The 17,044-nt window shown below is 50.7% G+C and overlaps 1 long non-coding RNA gene across 4 annotated transcripts in view; it reads right to left on the bottom strand.

Moving 5' to 3' along the window:
* LOC102156897 overlaps positions 1 to 17,044 on the bottom strand; it is a 78,864-nt gene that overhangs the window by 38,778 nt on the left and 23,042 nt on the right. The window contains exons 1-2 of one of the 4 annotated variants that reach the window (XR_005377692.1): positions 16,295 to 16,466; positions 12,202 to 12,349 (exon numbers count right to left, since the gene is read on the bottom strand). The exons of 2 other annotated variants lie outside the window; for them this stretch is intronic. This is a non-coding gene — a long non-coding RNA (uncharacterized LOC102156897). Of the gene's footprint in view, positions 1 to 8,228; positions 8,334 to 12,201; positions 12,350 to 16,294; positions 16,467 to 17,044 lie in introns of those variants that run through there. One more of the 4 variants, XR_005377691.1, reaches the window with a different exon arrangement.

The raw sequence follows: 17,044 nt of genomic DNA, 5'->3' as shown, positions 1-17,044 counted from the left end.
CCATGTGTGAACCCCGATGCAGGACTCGATCCCAGGACCCTGGGATCACAGCCTGAGCCGAAGGCCGACGCTCATTCACTAAGCCACCCAGGTGCCCCCAGTTGTTGGTTTTGTAATGGGGTCACCTTCCAGCCACGTGGACTCGGCAGGTCACTTCACCTCTCTGAGCCTCCGTTTCCTTGGCTGTAACCATCATGTGGTCATCATGTGGTTCTCAAGATGAGGTCCTGGGATCAGCAGCATCAGCACCCCAGGGAACTGATGAGCAATGCATATTCTCAGGCCCCACCCCATGTCTGCTAAATAGAAACCCTGGCCACGGGGCCCAGAACTCTGCGTTTTAACAAGTCTCTCAGGTGTCTGATGCTCGCTCAAGTGTGACAACCATTGGTATAAAGTGAGGCTTAAACTGAAGGAGACGTGCAAAGCCCAGGCGCAAGCCTGCATTGCCTGTAGCCTCCCCGCCAAACAGCCCCGAGCCTGTGGATCAGGGTTCTCCTACCATGAGCCTGTAGCTGCAACTTTAGTTTCCACTGGGAGATACAAACTTCCAGTTACAAAATAAATCCATCCCGGGGATGTAAAGTACAACATAGGGAATATAGTCGATGATATTGTAATAACGCTGTACAGTGACAGATGGTAACGGGACTGATGGTGAGCACTGCGTAACGTATATAAATGTCGAATCAAGATCCCGTACACCTGAAGCGAATCTAATATGGGATGCCAACTATGCTTCAATTAAAAAACACGTGTCTAAGGGTGACCCCCGCTCACCACCTCCTCCACTCCCGAGGCACCAGCCTCCTTCGTCCTGCACTTACTGTAATAACTTTGCAGCCCACCTCTGCCCTCGCCCCTGCAGCGCTTCCTCACCCCTGCATCCAGAGGATCCTCTTAAAAATGAAATCAGATTATTCCACTCCTCCGCACAGAACCTCCAACGATTCCCATCTCACTCGCTCCCTGCCCGGCCTGACTCCCACTGACCCCCGCCGCCCCTCCCTGCCAACACCCGCCTCCCGCTCCGCTCGCTCTGCTGCAGCTCCTCCAACCTGCCAGACACGCTCCCACCCCGGGGCAGTGGCTCCAGCTCCTCCCTCTGCCACACAACCTTCTAGGGGTGCCCCTCATGGCTCGCGCCCTCACCTTCAGATCCCCTCCAAATGTCACCACCTGCAAGAGGACTCCTCCGGCACCATCATGTGCTGTCCCCTCCTCCTGCTTTTTTTTCCTCCATAGCATTTACCACCACCTGACATACATCTTTATTGTTTCTCTGTTTATTGTCTGCCTCTTCCCACTCGGACACGAGGTCCGTGAGGCCAGGACCGCCGGTTTTGTTCGCTGCTCTGTCTACACTGCCCGCAGTATTGCCTGCACAGAACAGGCTTAGTAAATGTTTGTTGAGTGGATGAATGAATAAATAAATGAATTTTTAAAAAAACCAAATAGGTAAATACCACTTGCCCATCTAGCTCCCTACTGTCAGTGACTCCACCCCGGGGCCCTGTCTAGAGCCAGTCCAAGGCCACCCACCCCATGGGCACCCCCCAGAGTCACATTGCAGGAACATCCCAAGACTGGAGACCCAGGCTCTGGTGCACTGCTCTGGGATCAGCAGGTCTGGGTCCCCATCTCTGCTCTCCAGCTGTCTAGCCCTGTGACCTGGGGCCAATCACACCACCTCTCTGATCCTCAGTTCTCTCATCTCTCAAATGGGTGGTGATAATGGGGATGGTGTGCACCTCACACCTCCCGGCCTTCTGTATTCTGTAATGAATACATTACTAAGGGAAGAGCATAGCACTGCACCTGGTACCTACCAGGCACACAGTACATGGCAACTACTATCACAGTGATTGCTATCGTTTTGCTTTCTTCTCAATTTTGCCAGGGCCCAAGGTATTTGGGCAGCAGGGGGGTTTCTTAACAGTATACTTGGTTTTCGGGGAAAGCGGACCTGGGTTTGAACCCTAGTAGCTGCTGCCTTGCTGTGTGACTTTGCACAAGTTGCTAGCCCTCTCTGGGCCTCCAGTTCTCCATCTGAGGAATGGGAGTACGAAGTGTGGAAGGAGACAGTCCCCATGGTTCTGCAGCTTGCCTCCCCCACCCCACCCTCTGGTCCTTCTGGAAGACCATCCCTCTCTGTGTGGTGCACACCAGGGAGGTCCCTTGCTGCCCTCTCACCTTCCTTTATAGGAAGGGCTAGGAGGAGCCTTGCCTGGGGCAAGAAGCAGCATGAAGTTGGGGCTTAGAACACATGAAGTCCAGATCTAACCTGGAGCTCCACACCCCCCCACCTCCCCCCCCACCCCTGGGATCTGTGCAACTTGCAGCGAGCAGCTCAGCCTCCTGTGCCTAGGTGCCCTCATCTGGAAAATGGGAATAATCATAACGTGTGAGGGTGAAGTAAAATGTTATGTGCAAAACATTTAGACAGGTGCTTGACACAGAATGCCATTATTTGAGTATTAGCTGTTATTATTATTAATAGACGCAGCCATATTTGGACCAGGCACCATGCTAAATGTTTTACTAACTTTGATTTAATCTCACAAAAACTCTATGACTTTTTTTTTGTCTCCATTTGAGAGGTGAACACATTTGGCTCAGAGACTTCTGTGCCTTGCCCAAGGTCACACAGCTTGCAGGTAAAGCTGGGTGTAAACCCAGTGCTCTATCGAATCTGCCTCTCTCACTCACTGCGGTATGTTACACTGATGGGGGAAACTGAGGCTCAGAGAACTCAGTCTTGGGCTCCAGTTCTACTGGGTCTTTCACCAGAGCCTTCCTGGTTCCCAGAGACAGTACCATGGGGCAGATTTACTCCCATTCATGGAGAAGAAAGCTGAGGTCAGGAGAGACAGGAGCTCTCCCGGGGGGCACAGGTGGGGGCAGAGACAGGAACGGGCCGGTGGATGGTGAGGTCTCCGAAGGAAGGGGTCCATCTCTCAGCTCTGCAGCCCCCACTCCTCTTCCCATCCCTCTGCTTTATGACCTGTTTTATGAACACGGCCTGGCGGCTTCCACGTTACCATGGGAACCAGCCTGGTGCGGACTCCTGGCAGCTCCATCTGGGATTGGCAATTTTAAGTCAGGAGCTGATCCTAGGGGGTGATGGGGATTCAAAGGTTGGGGTCTGTGGGGCCCCAGGGATGCATGGTGCCTACCTGTCCCTCTGCTCCACTCTGCTCCTGCTCCTAGGTGCCTAGGAGCTCAGGGACCTGACAGCTGGGAGATCATGGTGACCCTGGAGTCCTGGGGTTGACTGGGAAATGAGATGGGCCACTGAACAGGTGCATGGAGAGCCTACAGAGCTGGAAAGGTAGATCCACATGCTCGGAGACGCACACCGATGCAAGGACAGCCAACACAAAAGCCCTCCCAGTGGTATACATAGTCACACACAGACTCACACGCACACATACAGAAACAGAGATATATACATGGCAGCCACGGAGAAAGACGGAGGGATGCTCAGGTGTCCAGAGACACACACACAGGACACCTGAGCACCCAGAGACACATGCAGACCCACATATAGACATACAAAAGGATGTGTAGACATGCACCCCTCCCCAACTGTGTGACCTAGGCACATTGCCTGACCTCTCTGAGACTGTCTTGTCACCCGTTAGGTGGGCATCATCAACCCCAGCTCATGAGGACAGGGGAGGAGTAATGAGAAAAATGCCTCCAAGTCCTTAGATGCCTTCGTTCATCTACTCAACAATATGTCCTGTGCTCCTACTATCTGCCAGGTATCTCTGCTGAGCTGCAAGAAGTGAGCTAATGAGGGTCTGCTCTCAAGAAGCTTGCAACCTAGTTGAGGAGATAAACACATAAAATAATTTTGAATTGTGAGACTTTCCACGGAGACAATAAAACAAAATAAGTGATTCTGTAAGAAAGAGAGAGAGAGAGATTAGGGTAGTCAGGAAAGGCTTCTCCGAGAGGAGGCAATATAAGCTTGAGTTGGATGATGTTTCCAGACTTGGAAGGACATGAGAAGAGCATTCCAGTCAGCAGAAGCAGTGGGTGCAAAGGCCCTGAGGTCAGAGCAGAGTGCTCCTGGAGCACTAAGGAGGACGGTGTGGCCGCAGGGCGGCCGTGAAGGGTGCTTGATGAGTTCAATAGTAACCAGGGACCAGATCATGTAGAACTTCTCAGGCCAAGTGGTGGACTGTGGGTTTCATTCCACATGAGACGGGACCCACTAAAGAGTTTCTATCAGGAGATGACCTCATCAGAATTGCATTTTAGTAAGTTCACTTTGGCTGCTGGGAGGAAAGTATCTGGATGGGGCAGCACTGGACACAGGATGACCACAGTGAGCCCCATGAATTTGTGCAGTTTTGTTGAGCTCCTACACTGTGCCAAGCACTGTTCCAGGCACTGGAGACACGCCAGCAAACAAAACAGAAATCCCTGCCCTCATGAGGTGTATGATCTAGAGGGAAGAGAAAGGTACATGAGTAAATAAATTATAACAGAATGATCAGCAGGTGATGCATGGTATTGAGTGCTGTGGAGAAAAACAAAGCAGAGAAGGGAGGAGTGGGGAGGCCAGAGAGGGGCACAAAGGCTTCATGGAAAAGGCGACATTTGAGCAAAGATCTTAAGGAGGTAAAGGAATAAAATCAGAGAGTTCCAGGCAAAGGGAACAGCAAAAGTGCAAGTGCAAAAGCCCTGAGGCAGGCTTATAGCTGGTGTGTTTGAGGAGAGCAAGGAGGTCCTTGTGACTGTGGTGAAGTAAGATAGAGTGAAGGGAAGAGAGGGAAGGGGAGACAGGAGGAGGAAGGGAGGGAGGGAGAAGAGGAGGCAGAGAGAGGGACTTGGGTACTTATAGGACGGAGGGAAGCTAGTAGGGGAGGATAAGAGCTCAGAGTCAGGCCTTGCCCCATCCCCCTTTGCCCAGGGAGATCTGACCCAAGGAAGCAGAATTTCCTCCTTTTATCTCCTAAAACTTCATCAGCCAAAAACTAAAAATAAAGGGATGAGGGGGAGGGAAAAAAACATCCCTTGAAAGGGAAGCCACTGCAATTGTGCCCTCACTCAGCACAGACTCCTGGCCAGGTGAGAAGAGACTTCTTCCCATGGCTCTGTCACAATTCCTGCTGCCCTCAGGTGCTAAGGGAGGGTGGGGGGTGAGGGTGGATGGCAAACAGCTTCAGAGTCTAGCACTTTCTCCCAGTGTGACTTGGGCAGGTCACCCCCGAGTACCTGCTGGTGGCCTGACCTACCCTCCTCCCTCATCCAACAGAACTCAGGGAAGGCTGGTTTCCTTCATTCATTTTCCCGAGCAGATATCTTAGGGGGCCTGAGGCTGAGGGGACTACCCTCAGACTGGTCCGGCAGGCCCTGAGAAGTCACAGAAAAGGACGCAGGACCCCTGGTGACTGGCTTCAGGGCTCCCAAACCTGCTCAAAGACAACCCAACCTTTTTTTTTAAGATGTTATTTATTTATTCATGAGAGACAGAGAGAGAGAGAGAGAGAGAGAGAGGCAGAGACACAGGCAGAGGGAGAAGCAGGCTCCATGCAGGGAGCCTGATGTGGGACTCGATCCCGGGACTCCAGGATCACGTCCTGGCCTGAAGGCAGGTGCTCAACCTCTAAGCCACCCAGGTGTCCCGACACCCCAGCCTTGATGCAGGGTAGCAGGTGGTTCCCGGAGGCGAACCCCTTTAGCTTCGGGTGACAGAATGGATTTCCCAGTCGGCAAGCAGTTCATCGGGGTGCTGCCTCCCACTGCTCTCCAGGACCGGGGATGCTCTGGGATAGATTTCAGGCTTGTTAGTGTCTTGGCAGAGATGAGCAGAACCTCTCTGGCTGTGAGCTTTCTGGCTGCCCAGCCCTGCCTGGCAGGAGTGGGGAACCAGAGGGGGATCTGCAGTGACGTGGGACAACTCCACACCCCGTCACCCCCAAGGCAGGCCTGGGTTCAGGCAGCTGACTGAGGAGCACCCCATCCCTGCCCAAGCCTCATCCTTATTCGTTCAAAAGGTATCAGAAGCCTTTTCCCCCTGACATCCAGGGCCGGGATGAGATAGATTAAAGCACGGAAGTCAGAGTGCCCTAAAACATGAGGGGGGCAGGTAGACCGTGTGCCACCGCAGGGGAGTCTGAGGCGGCACCTGCTGGCCTTCCTGAGGTCCCTCTCCCCACAGCCCTGGGATTCCCTTAGCAAAATGCCCATATTGGAGAATGACCATAGGACCCAGCAATGCCACTTCTGGGTATAAATCCAAAAGAACCCAAAGCAGGGACTCGAGCAGATTTTTATACACCACAGCAGCATTTTCACAACATCTAAGAGGTGGGAGCAATCCAGGTGACCACTGATGGATGAATGGATAAAGAAAATGCGGTAGACCCATACAATGGAGTATTATTCAGCCTTTAAAAGGAAGGACATTCTGATACCTGCTACAACGTGGAGGAAACTCGAGGACATTGATGCTAAGTGACATGAGCCAAAAGACAAATACTGTATGATTCCGTTTATATGGAGTCCCTCGAGTAGTTAAATCCATAGAGACAGAGTGGAAAGGTGGTGGCCAGGGGCTGGGAGACAGGTGAAATGGGGGGTCGCTATTTAATAAGGACAGAGCTTCAGATTTTCAAGATGAAAAGAGTTCTGGATGGTGGCAGTGGTGGCACAACAATGATATTTAATGTCGCTGACCTTATACTTACAAACGGTTAAAATGATAAATTTTATGTTGCACATGTACACTTTATCACAATGAAAAGTCACGTGCATGCACGCACACACGTACAAAAAATCCACACTAGATCAAGCCTCTCTTCTGCTCAACATCTTCCTGTGGCTCTCACCACACTTGCGGCTCACTGCAGCCCCCACAGCACCCTCTCCCCTGTGCTCTGCACCCCAACCTCTCTGGCCACACTGCCTCCCTCCCCCACTCACTCTGCTCCAGCCCCATTGGCCTCTTTGCTCTTTTTCCAACCCACTAATTTCATGCCAGCCTTGGGGCCTTGGCACCCGCTGTCCCTTCTGCCGGGAAAGCTCTGCCCCAGATTTCTACAGGGCTGCCTCCTCCTCATCCGCCAACGCTCAGGTCAGATGTCACCTCCTCTGAGCACTCCCCAACCACCTGGACCCACGGTGCCCCAGCCCTGCTCCTATCATTCCTTCCCCCCTTTACCTGAATATATGTCTCTCTTCATCACATCTATCACTACCTGAAGAAAGATGTAATACTTAACCGGCTGTCTACTTTATTAGAATGTCAACTCCAGAAGGCAGGAATCTCTTGCTTTTATGTGCCCTAGAACGATACCTGGCACAGAGTAGGTGCTCACTAAACCGTTTTTGAAGAGAGAAAAGAGGACCCCATTGATGTACAGTATTTGTTCTATCTGTGCAGGTGTTAATATACAGGAAAGGCCTGGAAGGATGCCCACCGGGCATACAGTGGTGAACCAAGGAGAGTGGGCAGGAGGGGTTCCTGGCAGTGGACCTTTCATGATTTACTTAGTACACCCAGGTATTGCCTGAGACCTACAGCAGTGAACACGAGCAGTCATGTGGCACTTTCGCGATCTTTTAAAAAAGAGGTCTGAGGTTGTGATACTATGTGCCATGTAGTAATATCCCCGTGTGATTTTTGTCATCTATCCTTCCAGCAGCCCTGGGGGGCATGGCTACCACCACCCCCATTTCCCAATACATCTCATTCTCCATCCCTCAGAGAGTCACTACATGCCAGGCACTGTTCTGGGCTCAGAGACACCAGAGTGAAGAAACAATCTCACCTTCGTGGAGCTTACGCTTTAGTGGGGGAGACAAGCAGTGAACAGATAAATAGAACTTATCTACAGGGGAATAATGGTATCAATAAATGAAAAAGAGTGACAGGGTGGGGGCTTGGGGGAACAAGGGAGGTACATGGGGGAGGGGCTGCAGTTGAAGTAGGGAGAGATCATAAAGACCCTCGCAGGGAAGGTGACATAGAAGCAAAGACCAGAAGGAGGTGAGGGAGGATGCAAGCCACTTGGATCTATGCAGGGAAAGGCCAGTGCAAAGGCCCTGAGGCAGGAGTGTCCCTGGGGTGCTGGAGCACTAGTGAGGAAGCCACTGTGGCCACAGGGCATGCTCTAGGTAGGGGAGGCTCAGAAGGGTGAAGTCACCTGCCTCACAAGGAGGGCAGCTGAGAGCAGTTATGCTGGGCCCGACTGGAAAGCCAGGGTTCTTACCTACAAAGGGCCTGATGCCGTCCTAGGGAGGAAAGTGGAATGGGTTGAGAGCAGATTAGGTGCCAGGCCCTGCATCAGGCACTCTGGGTAACCATGTGGGTGAAGCCCCACCCTCCTGGGGCTGCTGCCCCAAAGGAAAAAGGGGAGGAACCTGCGAGGAGTCAGCTGAGAGGGAGCCTGGTTTCTGCAAGAATGCATGTGACGCCGTTTCCATGTCTGTGTGTGTTGACCGGGTGGGGGCGGGGGACCCAGGTGCCTGGGCACGCAGCGTGTGTTCTGAGTGTGTGTGTGAGCACATATGCTGCACCCGGCCAGGGAGGGGTCTGGAGTGAAGTGGTGGTTTACTTAGTTAGCACCCCACATCCAGGTGAGTGTGAGTGAGCGTGGGCGCTCCTGTCTTGCCCTTGTGGTTGTGCATCCCGGAATGGCCACAGTGTCTGTCACGGGGCATGTTATGTGTCCACGTGTCTAAAGCGGAGAGTGTGTCACTGCGTGGGGGCCTCAAGGTCATGTGCAACAGTGAGCCACTGTCTCCACAGCATGATTCCTGGGATGGAGTCTAGGTTCCACCACTTACTTAGTATGACTTAAAACAAATCACCTAACCCTTCTCTGCCTCACTTCCCCCATCAGAGAAATGGGGATATTAATAAGACATATTTCATAAGGTTGTTGTGAGGATCCAATAAATTAATATAAGTGAGATGCTGGGACGGTGCCCAGCACATGCAAAGAGCAATGTGTGAGCTGTCGTTAGTTAGGGATCTGTCTGCAGACGTCTGCCTGTCTGAATGTAAGTGAGCCCGTCTGTGTGTCTGTCCACAGGCACAGCCTCAGTTCTAGCTTTGTGTTTGTAGGGCTTGGTCTCCTCTCTGGACTCTGAGAGCAAATGTGCCGGCTGGGATGGGGGCCGAGGGAAGGACTGGCATGCGGGGGCTCCCTCCATGGCCTGGCCAGCTGGACTTTTCACAGCCCAGTGCCTCAGTCCCTCAGAATGGCCAAGCGGCTAGACAGGCAGGCAAAGGAGGTGCCCCTCGCTGGGCTGCCACGGGCCTCTGCTGGAGCCATCACTAGCCCTGGCCCCAGGGCTGGGGTTTATGCTCCGATGCTCCTAGGATTGGGAGATCTCAGAGGGCAGGGCCATGTCTGAGCCACCTCTGAGTCCCCATGTATCAGCATTCAATCTGAGACACTGTGAACTGGCTGAGTGCCAGGCCCTGGTCTACACTCAAACATAGCCCGACCTGCTGATTCTTCACAGCAGCTTTCTGGGATAGGTCCTCCCATCGTCCCCACTTTACAGATGTGGAAACTGAGGCACAGAGAGATGAATTGCTTATTTAAATCACACAGCTAGTAAGTAAAATACCAGGATTTGACCCTAGTTGTCAGGCTCCAGAAGCTGCAATTAGGTGCCAGGCCCTGCATCAGGCACTCTGAGTTAAATAGATGAGTTACATTTACCGATTAAATTTCTGTGAAATGAATGAATCAGTGAATGAGAGAGACGGAGAACAAGGTTTGGAGTGGGCTGAGGAGGCTGAGAAAAAGGTGGCAAGTGATTCTGGCAGAAGAGGGGACCAGCTTGGTGCCCTGCTGGGAAGCCCTGGGAATGGGAGGGGAAGGAGGATGGGGCCAGATGGTGGGGGTCTGTGGGGCCAAGCAGAGGGGCTGGACTCAGCCGGCTTCACTCTTCAGAGACCTGGCCACACTGAGGTGCCATGGGGACAGGCCACCTGGATCCTTCTTTGTGGATAGATTGGTAAGCTGAGTCCAGGCCTCCAGGAGCTCATGGCTGAAGGTGGACTGAGGGAGCCGGGTAGAACAAAAGCTCTGCAGCCAGTCTGGGGCTGGAACCCCAATGCCCTTGCTTTCTGGCCAGGGGCCCTGGGGGCAAGGCACCTCCTGTTATCAAACCTCAAGCTTCTCATCTAAATCAATGTGCTGAAGAGATCCAAGTTATTAGCCCAGTGTTTAATATATAGTATTCAATAAATGATCCTCTATTGGCAAACAAGGACTTTAAAAGATCTGGAAAAAAAACAATGGAAAGATCCAGTGGAAAAGGTGGACAACATGCACAAACAGATGGGGAGTTTAGGAAGACAAAGGGAAAAGATGGTGGGCAAAAAGCTGACTAAAAATTCCAGAACTATGCTGAAAAAAAAAAATACAGTATCAGAGAGGAAGTGTTCTTTTGATGAAGTTATCAGTAGACTGGACCTAAGAGAGGAAAGTGAACTTGGTGATGGGTCATGAGAAATTCTCCAAACTGGAAAGTGAAAAGGAGAGTAAAAATTCATGGTGCAGGCTTCCTAGATTTTTTAAGATGGTTGAAGCCCAGTGCCAGCTACGTGCTGGCCAGTAGGGTCAGTCCCTCACTCACCCAGCAAATATGTATTGCACTGTTAAGATGTACCAGACAGGGGACGCCTGGGTGGCTCACCAGTTGAGCATCTGCCTTCAGCACAGGGTATGATCCCGGAGTCCTGGGATGGAGTCCCTCATCAGGCTCCCTGCATGGGGCCTGCTTCTCCCTATGCCTGTGTCTCTACTTCTCTCTGTATGTCTCTCATGAATAAATAAATAAAATCTTAAAAAAAATACTTAAGATGAGATTGACCTTCTTAAAAAAAAAATAAGAAAAAGATGTGCCTGACAGTGTTCTTGGTACTAGGATCACAATGTGAGCAAAAGAATAGAGGTTCCTGCCCTCATGGAGCACACGTCTGAGAGGTGAGTCAGACTAATAATAAATAAGTAAAACATATAGCATGTATAGGTGTTCTATCCTATGCAGAAAAAATTCAGAAGGGCGTCAGGGAGAGAAGGGGAGATGCACTTTTAGAAGGGTATTTGGGAAAGGCCTCAATAAGGTGATTTGAGCAAAGACTGGAAGTAATGGAAGGAACCTTGTGATTATCTGGAAGAGCATTCGGGGCAGAAGAGCAGCTGGTGCAAAGGTCCTGGAGCATGAGTGCTCACAGCATTAGTGGGACATCTGGAAGGCCAGGGTAGCCAGAACTGAGTGATCAAGAATGGAAAATAAGGTCAGAGAGGTAAATGGGGAGATGAGAGCCACCAGGCCGGAGGCAGATGATCATGTAAGGATTTTGACTTCAACTGTGAAGGAAATGGGAGACTTTGGAAGATTTTAGCCAGAGGACTCACATGACAAAACTTCTGTTTCAATGGGATCCGTCTGATTATTATGTGGAGAACAGACAGGAGGGGACCAGGTGAAACAGGGAGGCCAGTGGGAAGTGTCCCAGAGACTTCTAGGTACAATTATGGCACCTGGAGTGGAGGTAATGGCAGTGGAGGCCATGGCAGGTTTGGGATTTGGGGTGCACTTTGAAGATGGGGCTGATGTTGGGAGAATCGTAATTGCTACCATTGCTGTTATTAGGGCTAATCAACACCTAGGAAGCTTTGTGAGGGACCCCCACCCAGAGAAGCTGCCCACCTGGCCCCTCCTGTTGGGGGAATCTCATTGATCCTGCTAGGTGGCGAGCTACCAGTGACCTTCCATCTCTGGAAGGTGGGGCAGGCTCCTGGCTCCCAGGCAGCCCAGGACAGGTGGCAGGCCCAGGTCTGCTCTGTCAGCCCCTCCGCTGTGAGGTTGAATCATTTGTTTACTCCCAATCAGCAAAGGTCAACAGCAGATTCGACTGGAGAAGCTGGTCCCTGCAGCACCAGGTGGCCCCATCTTGCCCGCTGAGTCCTTCTGGGGAGAGGAAGCACCCTCTCCTAGACAACCCACCTCCTGCAAGATTCCCCACCCCTCCCTCTCCTGCACTGCACTGCACTGCACTGCCCAAGCTCTGCTCAGGGCCCCTGCCCTCCACCTGGCTGGCTCCCAAGGGCTCCTTGCTGGGGCCTCTGCATCCATCCCATCCTTTTCCATCCACCCCACTCAGAACAGCAGAGGGGCCTTTCTGAAAAATACAACAGCATGGAGTCCTCTTCCTACCTTTAGATATCGGGCAAACTTCCATTCCATCCATCACGTCCAACATCAATGCTCTCCTCTCCAGAAGGGCCTTCCTTAACCACCTGCTGGCTGGCTGCTGCTTCTGGCTCCCACAGCCCCAGTGTGCCCTCCTCTTCATTGATTCACACTGCATTACAAGGATGAATAGGGCACACATGCCCCTCCCCACTGGCCATGGCAGACCTCACTAAGCAATCAGGACACGCTTTGCTACTGAGCCCAGATCCAGCCTTGGGATCATGGCATCCTAGGACTAATTGTAACTAGAAAGATGTGAACAGGGACGCCTGGCTGGCTCAGTTGGTGAAGTGTCTGCCTTTGGCCCAAGTCCTGATTGAGCCTCATGTTGTCAGGCTCCCTGTTCAGCAGGAGTCTGCTTCTTCCTTTCCCTCTCCCTCTACCCCTTCCCCTTCTTGGGTTCTCTCTCTCTCTCAAAGAAATAAATAAAATCTTAAAAAAAGAAAGAAAAAGAGAGAGAGAGAAAGAAGAAAGAAAGAAAGAAAGAGAGAGAGAGAGAAAGAAAGAAAGAAAGAAAGAAAGAAAGAAGAAAGAAAAGAAAGAAAGAAAGAAAGAAAGAAAGAAAGAAAGAAAGAAAGAAAGAAAGAGGTGAATAAATAGGTTAAAACCTATTTTTTTTTCATCTCCAATTGCCTGTTCATGTTATACACCACACACACACACATACACACACACACACACACACACACACACAACCACCTATAGACCATGGCTTCCTAGAGGGCAGGGTTAAGTGTCTTATTCATCTCACTCTCTCCAGGATGCCACAGGAGGGCTGGCACTGCGTAAGTGCTCACCAAGGCTCATCCTCCACTCAACCCCTACCTGTGGCCTAGAGATAGCTGACAAGCGCCTCACTGACAATCTGATTCTATCCCCTTTCACAGGCCAGACAACAATGGTCTTTGTCCCCCTCCCCTGAAGCTACCTGGAAGGGCAGAGAGCACCCCTAGGACAGGAGCCGGGTCATCTCTACCTCCCTTGCCCAGCAGAGGCTCTCATTCTCAGAATGTCCTTTGCACCCAATTCCAATGGGCATTTGTGTCTACCCTGCTCAACTTTGGGCCTCCCTTAGGAGGAAACTCACAGACGGTTTGAGGAGAAATTTGGGGAACTGAAACCTTCACCCTCTCTCAACTCTTCCCCCCACACTGTCTACATTGACTGTTGTGTCTCATCGCAAGTTAAAAGCCAAGGTTGTTGGGGTCAAGGGTAGGCTTGACAGCATTTCTCAGTAATGTCCCATGTCCACCGATAAAAGGATTCTGGGGACATAGGTCTTGGAAATTCTGTGTAAGATCGTCCCCCTTGTGAAGCTTCGCGTTACATATTAGCACATAAAAAATCTCACTCAGGCGAAAAAAAGTTTGTCAAACTTTGCCTGATCTGGTTCTTCAGACTTTTTAACCACACACTTTTTTTCCAAGTTCCTGTTTGCATGTCTATTGGTTAGCAGGCTGTGTGTTACATCAAAAACCTCAATCGAGCTAGTCTATACAACAAAAAGAGTGTGCTAGCTTTTGTGACTGAAAAGTCTCGAAGCCATGAGGGCCTCAGGTACAGTTACATCAAGGGCTCAGCCCCGTTGCTGGGGAATCCCCTCGCGTCTGACTTTCCTCATGGCAACAAATGGCTGCAGGAGTTCTGGCCACCCCATTTGAGCACACACTTCACAGAGCAAGAGAAGCCTTTTCTATGGACTGCAAGTCCTGGCCCTATTTAGATTCAGTGCTCATCCCTGAGCCAATCACCGGGCAAGAGGAACGCCTGGAAAGCCCACCAAGGATGAAGTCGTCGTGTTTTCTACAAAGCCTATGGCGATGTCCCCTCATCCCACCTACCCCCACCCCATTTCTTCCTGCTAAGATCCTGAGGATGGTTAGGGCCCTTCCAGAGCCCTGCATGTAAATCTTGATTTGTCCAAAAGCCATGTAATCCTCTTCACTCACAGTTGGTTCAGGAATGGCTGTAAGACTTGTTTCGCTAATGAGATGCAAACAAATACCTGCTGGGTGGGGCTTCTAGCAAAACTTTCGCCTTTCTGATATAAAGAACAGACCAGGCTGGTATGCCCTTTTGCCCTGTTACCATTCCTTCTTCATCAAACCCAGAATGAGGATCTGATGCCTTAGAGGCGCAGCAGCCATCATGGGACCATGAGGCAGCAACTGTGAAAGCTAACACCACCATGCTAGAGATGGCAGGACAGAAGGACAGGTCCCAAGGCCTAGACAGCATCGCCAGGCAGCTGCGTAGGCCCTGGACTGCTATCTTCAGTACGAAATTAGAAATTCGTATTTGTTTAAGCCAAAGGCATTTCTAACTGACACAAGGCCGAGCTGTTTTTTGCAAACTTGGACTTGTGTGGGCAAGAGACACAGCCTGGAAGGCATGGTTCATGTTTCATTGAATCCCAAAGACTTCTTAAACACAGACTGCCCCCTGGATGTTTGTGAGAAAGCAGATTATCCAAGCCTTTATCCACTTCAGCAGGGGGTCGAGTGCTCCCTGTTCGAGCAGGGTACCAGGAGCCACATGCCAAATGGCAGGCTGCAGAAGGCAGCCACTGCCTCTTTTGCCCCCATCTCAGGGTGTCCCAGGGCTGTTGTAGGACTGATTTCAGAGGCCTTTAGCAACGCCAACACAAAAGCACATCCTTCATTCCAGATATCGTTGGGGTTCAGAAAAATCTATCCAGAGCCCTAAACAAACTCCCCTTTCCGTCCCAGTCATTCTGGGGTCTCTCCTGAGAAAATACTCCAAAATAAGAAGAGAAAAAGCCAAGAACACAAACATTATCATCACAGCCAGATATACCATAGCCAAAAAACAAAACAAATCTAAATGCCTTAACACAAGGGAAAGATTAAGAAACTGTTTGATGGAATATTACACGGATGTGAAAATGATGCTTACAAAGTTGGTAATAGCAAAGGGAAATACACATAATGTTTGTTACTAAGAAAGCCAGCCACACCATCTTATATATATGGTATAATCTCAGTTACACAAAGATTGCACCAGTGAGGAAAGAAATAGACTGAGATGTTAACAGCAGTTGTGCCTGGTTGGGGTTACTCTGACTACTTTGGGGCAGGGGGCGGATTTTTCCTGCTGTTCTCTATTTTCCCATTTTGCCTATATGTTCTACTTTTGTAAGTAGAAAGAACAAAATTGACTCTTCTTTTAAAAGCTTCCAGGACCCTCCACTGCATGAGATCATTGCTGTCATCTCCCCTCCAGTAAAGCAGATAATCAAGGGCTTCCGAGAGCCGGTGACCCTTTCTGCACTGGGCCAAAATAAAAACAAGCTTCCAAACCTGGCATATTTGATTAATAGCTTGAAATTCTTTCAACAGGCAAAGGGAGTGGTGGGGAAAGGGGAAGATCAACACCCTATTTTTAAATGCTGACGTAAGCTTACAGGAACTAAAGACAAGAGGAGGTACGCACCATTCCAGGCCTTATGCAAATCTATGCAAATAAGATGCGGTCCCTGGCTAAGTGAGAATTCTGGGCCTGAGCTTCCACCTGGATTCCTGGGTCTCACTGAGCTGGGCGGGTGGAGGTGGGGACAGGGGAGGGGGAATAGTAGTGATGACCCCCATTCCCTGAGCATCTACTAAAGGTCCAGCTTTCAAGTCAGTTTCCCAACCTAGAGCTCCTCTGCCCCTGGGCACAGCCTGAGGTGTGAGATGATTGTCCCCAGTTTGCAGTTAAGTCAAATGGGGCTCAGAGAGGGAAGTGATTTGTGCAAGGTCACTGAGGGCCCAGCCAAGTTGGAAGCTGGTGGTGCCTATGACCAGGCCAGACAGTGCTGGGACACAAGGATGTGGCACCTCTGGTCCTCCAGCAAAGGGGAGGGGAGGGAGGGGAGAAGGGAAGGGAAGGGAGGAAAAGACAGGAGGGGGAGGGGAAAGAGGAGGAGGGGAAGGGAGGAAGGAGAAGGGAGAGGAGGGGAAGGGAAGGAGGGGATGGGAGGGAGGGGATGGGAGAGGAGAGGAGAGAGACAATGCCATCAGACATCCAGATGAGATACATGCACAAACCTTACCTTGCCTTTGCATACGCTGTGCCCTCTGACTGAAATGCCCCACTGACCTCTACTGGCTTATTCTAACTCCCCAGTTGGCTCTGCTCCAAACTCCCCTTACCAGAGGGGCCTCAGTTGACTCCTCTACATAAAAGAGCATCACTTGTCCATAACTCCAACCCCAATATCTATGCCCTGCCCTACCCTGCTTGATTTCTCTTCATAGCACTTACCACCTGTCTTCTGTATGTATTTGCTAATGACAAAACAGTGGGCTCTGTGATAGTAGGGAGTTCAGCTTTGGGGTTCACCTGTGTTTCCAACACTTGGTGCATACCTGGTGTTTAAGACCCAAGTGTCAAATGAATTAGTGAGTAAATAAACGAATCCCAATCCCCTCAGGACCTAGCTATATGAGCTTGGACAATGACCCAACGACAATAATAATAGCATAATTATTAATGGCACGTTATTATTACTATAACTAACATTTCTGAGCACATATTTTTACATTCTTCATTTAACCCTCAAGTGGACCATCTGAGGCAGGAGGTAGACCTATTTCCATTAGACAGCTGCAGAGGCTGAGGCCCCAAAGAGTCAGCTGCATTGCCCAGAATCATTGCATCACCAGAAGAACCTGAATTCTAGAGCTTACTTCCCTACCCACCACGTGATGATGTGCTAGGTGGATGCCACCCAATGAGAGGGCAGTGCTATATTTGCATTATTCATAGCTGTATACCCTGTGTCTGGCACTAACTTGCTCTG

This window comes from Canis lupus, chromosome 24, assembly GCF_011100685.1.
Source record: "Canis lupus familiaris isolate Mischka breed German Shepherd chromosome 24, alternate assembly UU_Cfam_GSD_1.0, whole genome shotgun sequence".
Classification (NCBI taxonomy): Eukaryota; Metazoa; Chordata; class Mammalia; order Carnivora; family Canidae; genus Canis; species Canis lupus.
The sequence above is the reverse complement of the archived record's forward strand: the minus strand, read 5'-3'. Positions and strand labels throughout refer to the sequence as shown.